This window comes from Xiphias gladius, chromosome 7, assembly GCF_016859285.1.
Source record: "Xiphias gladius isolate SHS-SW01 ecotype Sanya breed wild chromosome 7, ASM1685928v1, whole genome shotgun sequence".
Lineage (NCBI taxonomy): Eukaryota > Metazoa > Chordata > Actinopteri > Istiophoriformes > Xiphiidae > Xiphias > Xiphias gladius.
Window position 1 is genome coordinate 12,771,612 of NC_053406.1, and position 15,327 is coordinate 12,786,938.

At 39.1% G+C, this 15,327-nt stretch overlaps 1 protein-coding gene across 3 annotated transcripts in view; it reads left to right on the plus strand.

Annotated features, from left to right (window-relative positions):
• Positions 1 to 15,327, plus strand: part of gria4a (glutamate receptor, ionotropic, AMPA 4a) — a 99,139-nt gene that overhangs the window by 25,556 nt on the left and 58,256 nt on the right. The window lies entirely within an intron of this gene.

Genomic DNA, 15,327 nt, shown 5'->3' on the forward strand with positions numbered 1-15,327 from the left:
GTAGTTACAGTCAGAGGAACATGGAGGGGGAAAGCTACGATTCTTCTACACACTCCCGCTGTCTCTTAATCTCTTCCTCTGTCATTTTATTTATTTATTTATTTTTTTACTTTTTCATTCACTACCGAGCCTTACTTTACTAAGCCTTGTAAGCCAAATGGTTTTTAAAATTCAAGGAGATAAATGGAGCCACTGACATATCTGGCAGCATTGCCTCTAACAATTTGAATTGGGGCTATTGCTGATAACATCATACTACGTATTAATCAATCAGTGTGTTTTGTGTGTAAAGTGCATATCAATTAAAAATCAAGGAAGGCACAAAGTTCTGTAAACAGACAGGAATAAGGTAAAATATAAAAGTCTAAACAATATTACCACCAATGATCGGCTATTTTCCTTCACACCTGTCTGCAGCAGTATGAATTATGAAAAAGCAGTAGATATAAGTAGTATATTATTATTGTCGTAGTTCCTAGAGAGCAATGGTAATTACGGAAATTTAGGAGAGTAATCCCCAACCCAATAGGCCATGGCCTTGTGTATTACTTACTTAAAATAATCATCTAACCCTCTTCTGCTTCCAGTAGTGATGTGGTAGTCTGACAAAGAGACAATGAAAACACCAAATGAAGACTTAATTCAGTACTTTCCAGAAGCAATCCTGTTTGCCTTTTGACTTGTTGAAACATGCTGTTTGAACATCTGACCAAAAACATCAAATGGTGACTTCCACTGCTGTATTACATTAAAATGTTGGAGGTCTTATTGAGGTCAAACCATTTTTATTTTTTCTTATTTTATTTTATTTTATTTATTCAGTTAGTTTGCTGAAACTGAAGGTGCTGCCCACTCATTTTGTCAAAGAGTCACCATTCTTCCTCTCTAAATACAAAACATCATGAAAGTATGTTCTATCCCTTCAAAGGACAAACAGCACAGATTGGAGTTCTACTTGGTGCCTTGGTACCGTTGCATTCGTTTCAACAAAGTTTACAGGTAGGGTCAACCTGAAACATTATCAAGAAGGTTATTTACTGTACATTAATTACCCAGCCCATAATTCAGCAAATTATGCAAGATTATCCAGTGCTCACTTGCTAATTAATGTCAGCTGTCATGCTACTTCCCCAAAGTGTCCTCTGGAGCTCATTTTAGTACTAGACAACTACATTAGCATTAGAAGTAGCTTGTCATAACAAGACAAGTTTTGTTCACACGTTTTTTTTTTTTTTTTTAATGATTAATGTGCTGGTTTTGGATTCCCAATCCTTCTGTCTAAGACAATCTGTGTTTACACAGGCTGTGAGCTCAGCAGACACACGAACAGCAGCCACAGTCTGGTGGTTGGTTTGAGAGAATGCAGTTTTGTTCACAGTTTCTGATATTTGGTTGGACATTTCACAATCACGTGAAAATGTTTTGTTTTTGAATACTTATCAGCCTGCTGGTACATTACACAGAGTATGATTCCACCCATGGCCAGACTGTCCATACAGTTACTGGAGATGCACATGTACTCACCCCCCTCAGCTGGTGCCTAAAGTGTACAGTATAAGCTGCCAATATACACTTATTTGAGATACAGTATGTCATTTGATTCATAAAGTAAAAAGTCAAATGCTATTAAATTGATAGAATTTACAAGGGCCTATATTGTTGTCTGTAAATTTGAGTAAGAAATCATGAAGGAGACTGTTTGTGTAGAACAAGTGAAGTGATACTTCATTGACTCAACTCTGCACCCACCTGACCTCTGTGCCAAAAACGCTATGTTCACCTCGATCAGCAAGTCATAGACTGCAGGGTCAGCTGAGGAATGACACTCCAGAGATTCAGTGTCTGTGGGAGCAAGAGGCATATCACTGAACTGGAATAAATACAAACAAATAAGATGTGCTACTCCTAATTAAATAGCTGTTTTTGCTCATTTTAAGAGAGATATGAGGTACTTAGGACTTGTGTCCACCAATCACCTCTCTTTTTAGCTAGGAGCTACACTCAGCAGATGCTTTGGGAAAATGCTAGTCATGGTTCCTACTGTTGCTATGAGACGATTTGAGACTACTGGAAGCACAAAGCTCTTTGGGTAAAATTGGTTTTTAACTTTAATCACACTGGCACATTGAGAAAAAAATATGCTCGGCTCTTAGCACTTTAAGAAGCAAGCATCTTTTTCTTGCAAACAAGGAGGTAATGAGGCCAGTGAAGAAGGCTTCAACACACACAGCTTGGCTGTGTACACGCAGGCATTTACAGCTGAACTGCACTGCCAACTTCACACATCTATGATATACATTTTCAAAAACAAGTTAACAAGACAACACTAATTACATAAATTCCAATAAATGTTTTTAGTTGTCAGACAATTATATATATATCAATTATTCTAAGAGCTGCTTTGATTGGATAAGGGTATCTCCTATATATCAAAACAGTAACTAATAAGCCAGATGGTGATTTCTTTTTTTGTTTACTATACGTGTAAAGATGAGCAGTCCACTAAAAGGTCTCAGTCTAAATTAAATGCTTTTATTAAATAATTATTGCAATGAAGTGATATATTCTATGTCATTAATGATGCTTTGCAGACTATTATTTTCTTATGTCTATAAGGTATTTTTCCTTAGTCTCCTCCAGGTATTAAATACTTTCCAATATAATTTCTTGTGCCTTGTGTTTTGCCAGATTATGCACTGTCAGGATTTCCAGGCTTTCCCTGTAAAACCCACATAGTTTTTCTTTCTTTCTTTCTTTCATTGGATCCCCATTAGCTTTCAAACAGTGGTCACTAGTCTTCCTGGGATCCACACAATGCATATATTACATGCATTTTGTAAAAACCAAGAGCAGTGTAGTATTGATAGGTAATAGAAAATGATTTTTTTATGCATTATGCCTTCTTTTAAAGAGCATTTTGCTTTTAGATTAGCTTTTGATTTGAGTAACCTAAAAGTAGTGGTGTAAGTGGGAAAACAAATGGCCCTTTTATAGCACTTTTGTACCATAGCGGACAAAGCAATGTAACAATTTGCCTCTCATTCATTCACCAGTTCGATATGCTGTGTAGTGCCTGGCTATCAGAAGCAATTTGGGGTTCAGTGTCTTGGTAAAGGACACTTCAGCATGAGGACATAAGGAGCCAGAGATCAAATCACCAATCAAACTGTTTGTATTGTATTCTATCTGTGTTCTGATAAGATGAGTCTTTTAAACTGAATTGGATTGATTTGAATTGAACTGAATTGAATGAATTGACTAAAACATATCATAACCAGTCAAATTCAAAAGAAGTGGTCAGAGGCCAGAGGAAAAGGAGGGATGGAGAAGAAGACAGAGGACACAGTCGGGAGAGTGAGATGGATGGACTGAAGAAAGAATGAGGAATCGCGAGGTGAGGAGTGAGGCAGCAGGAGAAATGGGTGGTGGGATGTCATTTCCTTTTTTAAATTACTGCTCTGTTTATCTTGTGAGCACACTCAATCATTGTGGACCTACTCTGGAAGGGCATGCACGCACAAACACACCTACACAGGGACAAGGACATATTCTTATTACTTTTTAGGACATTCCATCAAGTAATATTCCTCCATTTCTTGTGGTTATGAGGATGGAAAAGGATAGACGTACAGCACACACTCACACACACACACACACACACACACACACACACACACACACACACACACACACACACACACACACACACACACACACACACACACACACACACACACACACATATATACACACACAGTTCACTTCAGTTCACACTCAGTATCTTTCTTTACCTCTCTGTCTCCCTCTGACCATTGTATACCCTTTGTATATACCCCAAGAAGAGGCAAGGTCAGAAATAAAAAATGAAAGTGATAGCAACAGAGAGACATTTTGTGTTTTTTTACAGTAACAGCAGGCAACAATAGATAAGGTTAATTTTTTTTTTTTTTCCCCCCTGGCAGATTCTCTTTCTGTCACACTGTCTGCATCATTATGCATGTCAGTAGTCGGTGCTTTGTTCTATGGCACTGTAAGAAAAACTTTTGAGATAAGGACAACTTTGTGATCCGACAGCCAAAAATTTCCCATCTAAAACTGGAAATCAGACAAATAACCTTCATTGTCTCCGAGTTACTTCTCTGACTTGCTGCTTGTTAAGAGTGTCAAACTGAGCTATTGTTTTCCTGTGGAGAGCACACCAGATGCAGCACAACCTTTGGCACTGGACACTAATCCAAATCCTCACTGCCGCATTCAAAGTTGAAATTAGTTCTACTTTGGCCCAAATTGCAGCTAACGTTTCCCGACTGTCCTCCCAAGAAAAACAACAGCATCAGTTGTTTTAAAAAAAATGCTCAAAAATAACATCTGTTTACGTGCAAGTGACAAAGACCTCTAGCTGCTGCAAGAATTATAACTCACATCCATCAGGAGCAAAGGAGGAAGTTGGGGGATGTTATTATACTGCGACAAATGCCACGCAGGAAGAAGGTTGGGAATGGATGAATGAATGGGTCAACAAAACATGGGCCTTTGCCACAGGAGAGTACTGTTTGTTTCCCATGTTCATCAGATTACAAGTGTGAAGGGAAATTTTGATAGATACTGTATGTGTCTGAGAATGAAGAGCTGTGCTTTATGATACAGCACGAAGAATAAAGAGACCATTTGGCGCTAACTGATATCTTTATATTCCCAGCCCTCCTGCTACATGAACACTTCTGTAATAATGTATCTACTTAAGGCCTAGTAATCTCTCTGTGGTATTACAGCCCTCTTAAAGACCAATCACACAGAGGCATGTCGAAACAGAGGCATCCACTTCAAAAATGCCAATAGGTAAAGCATGTAGAGGAAAATGGCTTTATGCACCTGGGGCTTTCGGGTCTGAGCATGGAACTGACAAGCTGAGGATATTTGAAGGGTTATGCACGGCTGCAAACCTTCAAGGACAATAAAAGCACATTACTAGAGAGGAGTGTATGCCAAATGTGCCATACCACAGGAAAGCAGAGGTCTCTGTGTGAAGGGAGTTGAAAGCACAGTATTTACATACAGTATGAGTAGAGCACATTTAGTGAGTTTCTCCTCACCTCCTCACTTTCTACTTTTCTACTCATTCTCCCCCTGTCTGCTGTGATGAATGATTTTGATATTTGCCATGTGTGTCTTTCTCTTTCTCTGTGTGTGTGTGTGATTGTGTGTGATGAATGTGTGTGTTCGTACCGGACAGGCCCACAGGGCTTTAGCTACTGTTGGTAGTGCTTAAAGATGACTGGAGTAAAAAGGCTCTCTGTCACATCTCTCTCTCTGTCTCTCTCTCTCTTTCACACACACACACACACACACACACACACACACACACACACACACACACACACGCACGCACGCACACACACGCATACATATGCACAAACAGATTAGCCCTGTTTAAAGAGCTGTATCCTACGGGTATGCAGCACAGCACTGTGACAGGTGACACATAGTTTCCCCCTCTCTTTCTCTCTTATCTTTTCCTTGCTTCTCTCCCTCTTTCTATCTTTTATCTCTGTGGCTGCAGACCTCATTGCTGAGGCAAAGTTTCTGCAGCACATTGTCAGTATTATACATGCAGCTCCAAATATGTGTGTATGTATGTGCATGTGCATTTTTTAATAATGTTGCCTTGATAATGAGCATAGTTTTTTTCCTTAAAGGGCATGAAATTTAGAAAGTTTGACTGCTTATTGTAACTGCTGCTTGAATGTTTAACTAAATGATCCTTTGCCATGATGACACATCGATTATCTGGATGTCACGAACCAAACTGTGTGAGTGTTTCCATTACAATGTTATTGAAATGTCTGTGGCAGCCATTGTCAGGTTACCAGCCAACTCATGATTCAAGGATCCTGATTAGGGACACCCTTTCTTATCCGTTCTGATTTACGTGATCCTAAAAGGCAGCAGTTAATCCTGCTGTTATTCGGCTGCGGAGAAGTGCTGTTCTGGTACATCGTGGTGCACACAAGATGGAGCACTAGGCAAGACTAGATTTTCAAAGTGTTTTTTTTTTTTTTTGGGGGGGGGGGTTCACAGCTTTAGTCCAAGGATTCTGTACTTGTGGTTAATTATCTGAAATCATCTGAAAATGTTGTTACAGGTGTATGTGCCTAACATGCAGTAGATGCTGGGTTGAAGCACTTGTCTCCACTTGCAGCACAAGGCTTGTAGGACCACCACTTGTTATGGTAGACTCCAATCCCAAGAAATGTCTAGAATACTTGACTTCAGCAGTTTTGTGGGTATTACTTCTTCGTCATTTCGATGGAAAAGCAACAACCGGGCCCGACTCTGTTGATGCCTGGTGTTCCAAGTGATGTGCTGGGCTAAGAGATATAACTAGAGACTCTTATGAGATGTCACCAAAATGTGTTCATTTCCTCATGACATTACAGAAATGGAGACAGAAGTGCTGATTGGTCATATCCATGGCTCATTGGACTGAGTTAGTACCAGTTACAAACAACATTTTCATTTGCTTTTGCATGTAATTGCCTCTCCATTTTCACTGTTAACTAATGCAGTGAAATGCCTCAAACTTAATAATAAGATGTAATTTCTGAAGCCCGTGATTGCCCTAATGTGCAGGGCTTCATCAAAACCGGATATTAAAAATTATAGAGAGAAAGCCAAAAACGAAATTTATGAAACGTTAATTTCACAATCTTGCCACCCGTTTAGTATTTATAAAGCAGATGGCCCTTTTTCCTCAAAATATTACTTCTACTTAAATGATGTGTTTTTCCAGAAGTTATGCTTGCTCTAAAGTTATCAGCCTCACTGTTCGCACAAGCAAAAAATAAAAGACAATGGATTCTACATTTGTCCTTTTTTGATATCACTTTCCCTTCATACATTTAACAGGTCATCTCTATCACATCAGAACATACAAAAAAAAAAAAAACACACATTCACACTCACATTCACACTAAAGGGCATTTGGAGTCGGCAGTTCACCTGATATGCATGTCTGTGGACTGTTCTAAACTTGAGAGAGGATCGAAGCCAGCATTATCTCAAAATTATGCAAAATTTTACCCTTATGAACAATAGAATTTGGAAATCATTACATACCAATGACCTTCCTTGTTTGTCATCTCATCCTTGTTTCATCTCATCATAGCCAACTGTAAAAATGATCTTTATATAAAAAAATTATCCTCAAGTTAGAGCTCAAGTCAATGATTTCCTTTTTTAAAGTTTCTTTTTTTTCTTGACTTGACTGCACAAGGGAGGAAGCCATATGTCAGCAACTATTAGCATATTCACTAACTGCGACAACACCAAAGGCCACAGAGATAGCCTTGCCCCCCCTCTTGGGTACCTGCCCTCATTTTCCCCAATCAGTACTCTTATTCCTAGAAGCTTTTATTTCATGCAGCCTGAGGGACAGGGCCTGGAGGAGATGTCAGGGGAGAAGGAGACAAAGAACAGGTGCAGAGAAGTGGAAAGATGTAATCAAAGAGAATAAAGAAGTGACAGTGGAGTGTGGCAGTCCTACCCAGGAGCCCTTTCTCCTGCTGTCCCTCACCTATGACCCAATATTCAGCCTGTATTCAGACATGGGTACCAAAAAAAAAAAAAGGACTAATTTGATGTCCTTTGAGGCAGCTCTGTGCATGTGTGTTTTAATCTGAATGTGTGTGTATGTACTGCTTTCATTTGATGACCTAACTTACATACACACACATAGAGCTGTTAGAGCACTTAAGGACTAGTTTACAGCATTTTCCAGTCCTTTGCTGGCCTGCAGGGCAGCAATTCCTCACTTTCTCTTCCTGCCCCTTTTTTGTATATCTACCTTCAGATTCCAATTTCTCCTGCTTTCGCACTGCAGTGTCTGCTTGGCAGAAGTATGCTCTCTCTCTCGTCACTGTCTGAGCCCCTTGTGGGTTTCGGAACTACTCTCTTCCTCTCTTGCTCTTTCTCTCTCTCTGTTTCTTCTTTCCTCCCCTCACTGAGACAACTAAAGCGCTCCTCTCCCCTTTTCACTGTGTGAAGCAGTTTTGTGAAAAAGGGAAGATAGACAGGAGAAGGAGGTAGACAGAGGGATGAATGGCCTCATTCACAAGCACAGCGAACTAGACGCACACGGATACAGCACAGCACACAAAACATGATCACTCTCAATAATCTCTGCCCTGTTGATGAAGCTATTTCAGCTCAGTTATCTTGTAAACTGTGTTCTAGTGGAGAGCATCAGATATGAAATCCATAAGGTGGCTGAACTCCCCTGCCACACTATTGATTGTCAAGCTTTATCTTTTATCTTGTCCTTATAATGCTGCTGATTTGCACACTTGAGGCCTGGTCTCAATATTAACATCTCACCAGCTGAACACTGCAGGTTGACATGTTTGATATTATAAATGTATCTTATTAAACCAGATAGAAGCCAATTACAATATATCTATTAGCTATAAGCTCTAATTAGCACATGTCTCTGGGAAGGAAACTAAAGACTATTATATTCTCCAGAAGTCATTCATAGCTCTTGTTTTGGTGTCCTTGGCTGATGAAGCTGGCTGCTGCTTAAAAAGCTCTCCTCTATGCCTTCTCATTTTTAATCTATGTTCTCATGAAATAGCGAGCATGCCCTCTCAACGAATATTGATCTTCAGGCTTTTAGCCTGACATCATAACATTGCTGCTTAGGATGGATGACAAGTTCTTGTCTGGGTTAAAAATAATTGCCCATATTTATCAGGAGGTGGATGTAATGAAGGGGCATGTGTTAGAATGTTTCAAGTCTAATGAAAAGTATTATTGAAAAGAAATAGCTGCTCATATACTGCAACAAGTCATTTGTATGAATGTTGTACGTATGCTAGATTTTTTTGTTAAAACACCCTCTATTATTATTTTACAAGCATTATATTTGATGAAATTCCCTTTCTAACCTCTGACGTGCCTGTGTTTTTTTTCTGAGAAATTGCTCCATTGTGCTATAATCCATGCTGTAGTGTAGAGGAAAAAATATGAAATCCATACAGAGACTGTGCTCTCTTCCAGATAATATTGATCTCCAGACTTTGTCTTCTGTCTCATCTTTATAATGATCCTCTTTAACGGTGCTCAGGTGCCATTTTCAGTATAAAGGTAGTGTTTCACTGTCTCACAAAAGGCACCTTTACAATAGTGTGTTTTCTATAGAACACAGACACAGTTTTAAACCAAACAAAGTTGCGACAGGCTTCGCACAGGTTGTTACTAGTGATTAAAGCAGGTGTAAGAAGCTGCATTTACTGTACTTTTTGGGGAATGCCACCCATATTAGACTTTAATTTCATTCATATAATCCACAAAATAAAGAAAAATCTGCTATTTATAAATGCCTTTTAAAATAATTTTATTATCTGTGTTGTAAGTCCTTGGCCAGTATTTTATTATCTCTGCCAAGGAGGTTATGTATTTGTGTCTGTTTATTTGTCAGCAAGTTTACACAAAAACCACTGAACTGATTTGCACCAAATCTGGTGGAGGAATGGGGCATGGGCCAGAGAAGAACCCGTTCAATTTTAGGGCAGATACAGATCATTTACTATTTTAATTTTTTCTCCAAAGTCTAGTGTATGTTGTTTGACACTGGCCTTGGTGGACGTATGCGCCCTACTGAGTGCCATTCTAGTATTGTATATGAAATACATGTGCTATGTTGTCTGCTTTATTACTGAACTCCAGGCTTGATCTTTTGTTTGTCTTCACGGTGCTTTGGAGAGACAGCAGCTATCAAACACTGGAGAAAAATGTGTTGCCCAGTGAGTAAGTACCATCCACCTTGTGAGAGCTATGCCATTGAAATCAATGAGGCAACGAGAGCTCCCCATTCTTCTTCACTGAATGCTCAACAAACTAAGAAAACCAAAAACTCAGGGGCATGTACAGACATTATAGAAAGTTACTGAGACAAAATACAGTTGGAGATGAAGTATGTGAGAGCTACAGTAGCTGTGATCTTTTTTAACTCAATAATGTTATTGTCAATATTGTTTAGTTGACTCTCTCAGCAACCTCTTTCTGCATCTGTCAATTATATTTATAGCGGTTATCAATATTATCATATTAACAATAGGTCACATTAGTACTTGTGTGTGAAGAGGGTCAGTCTTCACATACAAGTGAGTTCAAGAGTGGATTATCACCTGACTCTAGAGCATTTCAGTCTCTTTTGACTAATCATTTTGGTTGTCCGGCTCATTTTTGGCTGCAGCAGGCAGCAGTTTTTGGTGGAAAGGCTCCAAAAACCCACTGTACAATTACCATGCCCACCATTAAACAGGAGAAAGACAGAATTAGTGACTGGCTGGTGAATGTAGTGGAGCATTAGCAAGATTCTGAAGAGCCAGGCATTTCACTCAGGTTGGTGGAGACTAAAAACAAAGCTAAAAGGAGAGTGAATACTTACATTCAATATGTGGAAAGAAACTGGACTCCAAATGAAGACTAATGTTGCACTGTGTCTGCTGGATATTTAAATAAATGGCTGTTTGCATAACAGGTTTGCCATATGAAGTCATGATTTGTCAGTGTTGAGTTTACAGCTTGTTTTTGCCGTCTCAGCAGCAGTAATATTTGTGCAGGAAGTTTCCCTCAATCTTAATGAGTGTTGTAGAGAACAGAGTGTGACAGTTTCTCATGCTGCAATTAATCTCTTTTATCCCTGGGACACTGTGAGTATTTTTGTTTATCATATATTAGACACTATAAGCAGAATAATGTGTATTGGTTTGATTCTTATTTCTGTGTGCAATTTTTGCTTTTAGTACCATTTTACATTTGTGATTCTTATCTTAAATATACAAGAGAAGTTGTTTAGAGTTGAACTTCACACTGTTGCACTGCTAGTATTAGCAAATGTAAGGACAACTCACTGTAGGGACAGGATAACAGTAACTCTCAGCTTCAAGATATCTAATGTAATGTATTAAAATTAGTGATAAATATTATGAACATCAATACTTGTTCATAATATTTTTTAGAGCTGCAAAGATTAGTCCTTAAGTTGACAGACAGAAAATTAATTAATAATAATTAATTAATTAATAACTATTTTGACAATTTATGAATCACTTCAGTTATTTTACAAGCCAACCTGCCAAAAAATTTGCTGGTTTAAGCTTCTCAAATGTGACTACTTGCTGTGTTTCTTATTGATAAATAATGATAATTGAATATCTTAAGGTTTGTACTGTGATGTCTTTAATTTGCTTGTTTTTTCCAAATAACAAATGTTACAATTTCATATTCTAAACAACTAACTAATCAAGAAAATAATTGGCAGATTAATTGATAATGAAAATAATCTTTAGTTTCAGCCATAATATTGATGTAATATCATTTTTGTTCTTAAATTGTCATTGTTTGTATATTATTCAGATACACAATACAGGAAGTAAACACTGAATGGCTTGAGACTGACAAACAATTTCACCCGATCCTTAATTTATATGTAAAGGTTTTCATCCTACTTATCCAGGTGTAGGACCACACCCAAATTTTTATGTAGGTACATGGATGGATGGATGTGAGAGAGGAGGAAAGTATCCTGAGCTAGAGCTACAAATAGGGTAAACTGATTTCTGCTTGTAGGCTTTGGATAAGAACTAACTCAAGGTGAATATCACACAATGCTGGTTACCTCAAGACTACTTAATTTAATTGTTCTTCTGCAAAACCGTTCTTCAATTTTTTTATCTTTGAATTTTTTGCACTTCATACTTAAACCCCTATTCAATACATTAACTGTTCATACGTGTTCACTTATTTTACACTATGAACTAGCTGTGTCACTCAGGATAAGAGCTGCAGTCATTGTAGAAACTCCACCACTTGCTGCAGGATGCTCCACTGTTGCTTTTCTCTAAAAGTCGGAAAGTCGGAAATCTTCTGCAGAGCTGAAACAGAATGTGCAGGAGCTTACTTCTCTAGAGGTTACAACTGTAAATGGCTTAAATGTGAAATGTCAGTGTAAGGCATTGGGCGGAAGACTTCTCTCTAATTACATAGCTCATAAAGCTTATTATTGGCATTACCTTCTTTCACCCTCTAGGTATCACTGTGCTGCACTGTAGGTAGCCCCCAGCAATGCCAGGAAAAATACAACTTATGGTTTTTAAATTAGTTTGTATTCTTCATTTATTCAGGTGCTTCCTTTATCATGGTCTTTACCTGCTGGTAATGAGAGTTCACAGTATTTTGGCAGCTAGAGGGTTGATATTTAGACTAATGGGTGAGAAGCAACAGCAGCGTCAGGACAGAAAGTCTGGAAGTAGTATGGTTGTGTGTGTGTTGGAGGATGGGGTGATTGTGCCTGCTTTGTGTCTCCAAAATCCATATAGGTGACTATGTTTGTCTGCATGTGTGTTATTTTTTATACTGTGCTGTAGTGCAGCGACAGTGAACATTGCAGGTTTATCTGTGAGCATCTGTTCTTGCTGTCATGTGAAATACAAACAAACAGCCAGTTTAGCAACATAAGCGCTATACTGAGAAAGGTAAAGAAAGAGGGAGGCAGAGGAAATATATGGGAGAGCAGACACATGGAAAACAACACCAGAGAAGCACAGAGAGCTAAAACATTGGTCCGTAGTGTATTACTTCAGCGATACATTATGCATTATGCAATTTGGACAAATTTGAATTTGGAAAACATGAAATAAACTGATATGCACGATTTAGAGTGCTTTCCAAATGCACAGACACAAATGAAATGAATTAGAGAGAGGCAGGGATAGCTGCAGAGGAAGATACAATAATACAGAGGCCGGATATACTCTGTAGAGTAATGCATATAAAGAAGGGACATCTTAAAAAGATTTATGGAGAGGTCTGCACAGAGAAAGAGAGAGGTTTGACAGAGCGAGCAATTAAGAACCCAAAAAAGACAGGAGATTGTATGTATAAAATCGAACATATGGAGATGCTGAGAGAAAAAACAAGGGTAGGCAATGAGAGGTAGAGGTAGCAGAAGTCCCAGGAGACTTATTGTGTCCGATGCTTTTACTGTGGTGATGATGCACCGTGCCGCTGGTCCCCACCTCTCATTAAAGCTTTATGAAGCAAGCTTAGCACACATTTTATTACAATGACGCCGCTGTCTGGCACATTCCAGCCTTGCGGCGGGGTGGTGGTTGTTGTGGTGGTGTGTTGGTGGTGGAGGGGGTTGCAGAGAAACTATCAAGACATACATCAGAAAGGGAAACGTGCAAAAGAAGAAATAAACAAGTCAGAGAGGCAAAGCCAGGATCAGAGGGCATAGATAGAAAATAAGGGAATAAGGGAGTGAGGAGGTGAGAGATGGAGGAGAGCAACAGAGAAAAAAATTAGCGGATGAATGAAGAATGAGACGGTTATAGAGTTTTTTTTAATGTGCTTTGGGCCTGTGTTTGCCTGTGTGTATGGTTGCAGATGTCTTGGTATTGTTTAAAAATAGAATGGTTAGGGATTAAGGCTGTCAATATTTTCTGAAGTTTTGCTGGAGACCCAGGAGGGTCAATTTGCAGACGGTGATGTCACGAATTCCGTCTAGGCCAGTAGTAGTCAAATTAAATTTCAAAAAGTCATCAGTTGGCAAGGGAGCAGCGCTCCAACCTTTTACCAAATATGTCAGTTCACATGTGCAATGCTTTTTTTTTGTTCTGCTCCTTCTGTATTTTTGCTCTGCTCCCTAAAACAGCTGATCCCAAAAATACAAATTCATTTAAAAGCAAGGGAAAAGCATTTGCCATGACACTGTTGTCGAAGAAATTCAATTGTATGTGGATTTTCTTTTGTCCTTAGACAGTGTAAGGACATCGTTTCTTTTAGCCAAGAGCCAATTTTATTCAGTCAGCTGCCATCATGGATGAATGCCAAACAATATTTTCCTTATATGTTTCAGTTTGAATATCTATCTCTGCCTGCTGTTTGCTGCAATTCTTGTCATTTCCCTGTTATTTAGATTTTAGACATATATGTGCTGTTTCCTTCTGTGCACTCCATTATAATGTCAACAGTGATTTAGCGTAAACATCTTAGTGCACTCCAGATACTAGGATGTTCTGGTGTGTCAGTAAAATATAGCACCTGTTATTAAGTAGTTTATCACACAAAGTCTCATCTCTCTAACCATCTTTCATGTTGATATGTGCGCTAAAGTATCAAATAAAACCTGGAAATGCCGTAAAAAATCCTCTTGGAAGACACTAAGTACGTTGACTTTGAGGACACCATGACTCAGCTCCTGCTGAATGACGCATGCTAAGTACGTAGTATACTAGTACTCTGAATTGAAGACATTTAGCTCCTCACATAATCGGAGACTAAATCCCTGCCTTATCGCCTCCTGGGTGCAGGGGCCTCGGCTTTGTTTAATTGCCACAAGCCAAACCGTCAAAGCTGCATCTCCCTCAGTGTTTACCCCCACTGAGGCTTATAGCTGATAATGGAATTACTCTGAGTCCCAGGAGGAGGGAGAGAGGGGGGAACAGAGAGAGGAGGCAGTCATAGAGGAAGAGGGGCAGAAGAGATGAAGGAAAGTGGATGGTGGAAGCTGAAAAAAAAAAGGATGGATGCAGTGTCTGCCCTGAAAACAGAAGAGAGAGGAAAAGGTACGAGATGACGTGATTCAAAAGGAGATTGAGAAAGAGAGAAAAGGTTGTGGCCATCTGTTGCCAAAAGCAAAGTCTGCAGTCCTCCTGTCTTACTGTTTACTCCAGTGTGACGTATTACAGGCTGGAGAGTGAATTATGACGCAGGATAGAGCTCAAGCTCAAAGCATGCCTGCCTGAAAGAATCTAGCTGAAAGGATGAATGAAGCCAAAGAGAGAAATGAGGGGAGGGAATAAGAAGACGAAAGAACGTAGGGGCAGAAAAACAGAAACATTACAGTGGGGGTTTTTTTCTTAGTGTAAAAAGAAAAATGAGCCGACACACACTTTTAGTCACTTCACTTGCTTAATTCTTAGAAAGTGACACGCACATTTTGGTTGATTTGTTACAATATACAGGACTCCCTGATTTACACACCAAGTGCTTTTCTTGTTTTCCTTTTTTTTTTGTTCAAACACACTTTTGGATGAGCCACATGGATGAATGACAAACCAAAGCAGAGGCCTGATTTTTGTGGAAACGAGATAGTGGAGGACATCAGTGCCTCTCTGTCATGGTTGAAAGCTTCGGGATGTTTGAAGACTGAGTTGCAATGTTGTAGTGGAAAATGACTTCACATTTGAACTGAGCTCGCTACTCAGTCAAGGGTTTTGTATCTACGTGTATGTGTGTATGTGTGTGTGTATGGTTGTATGT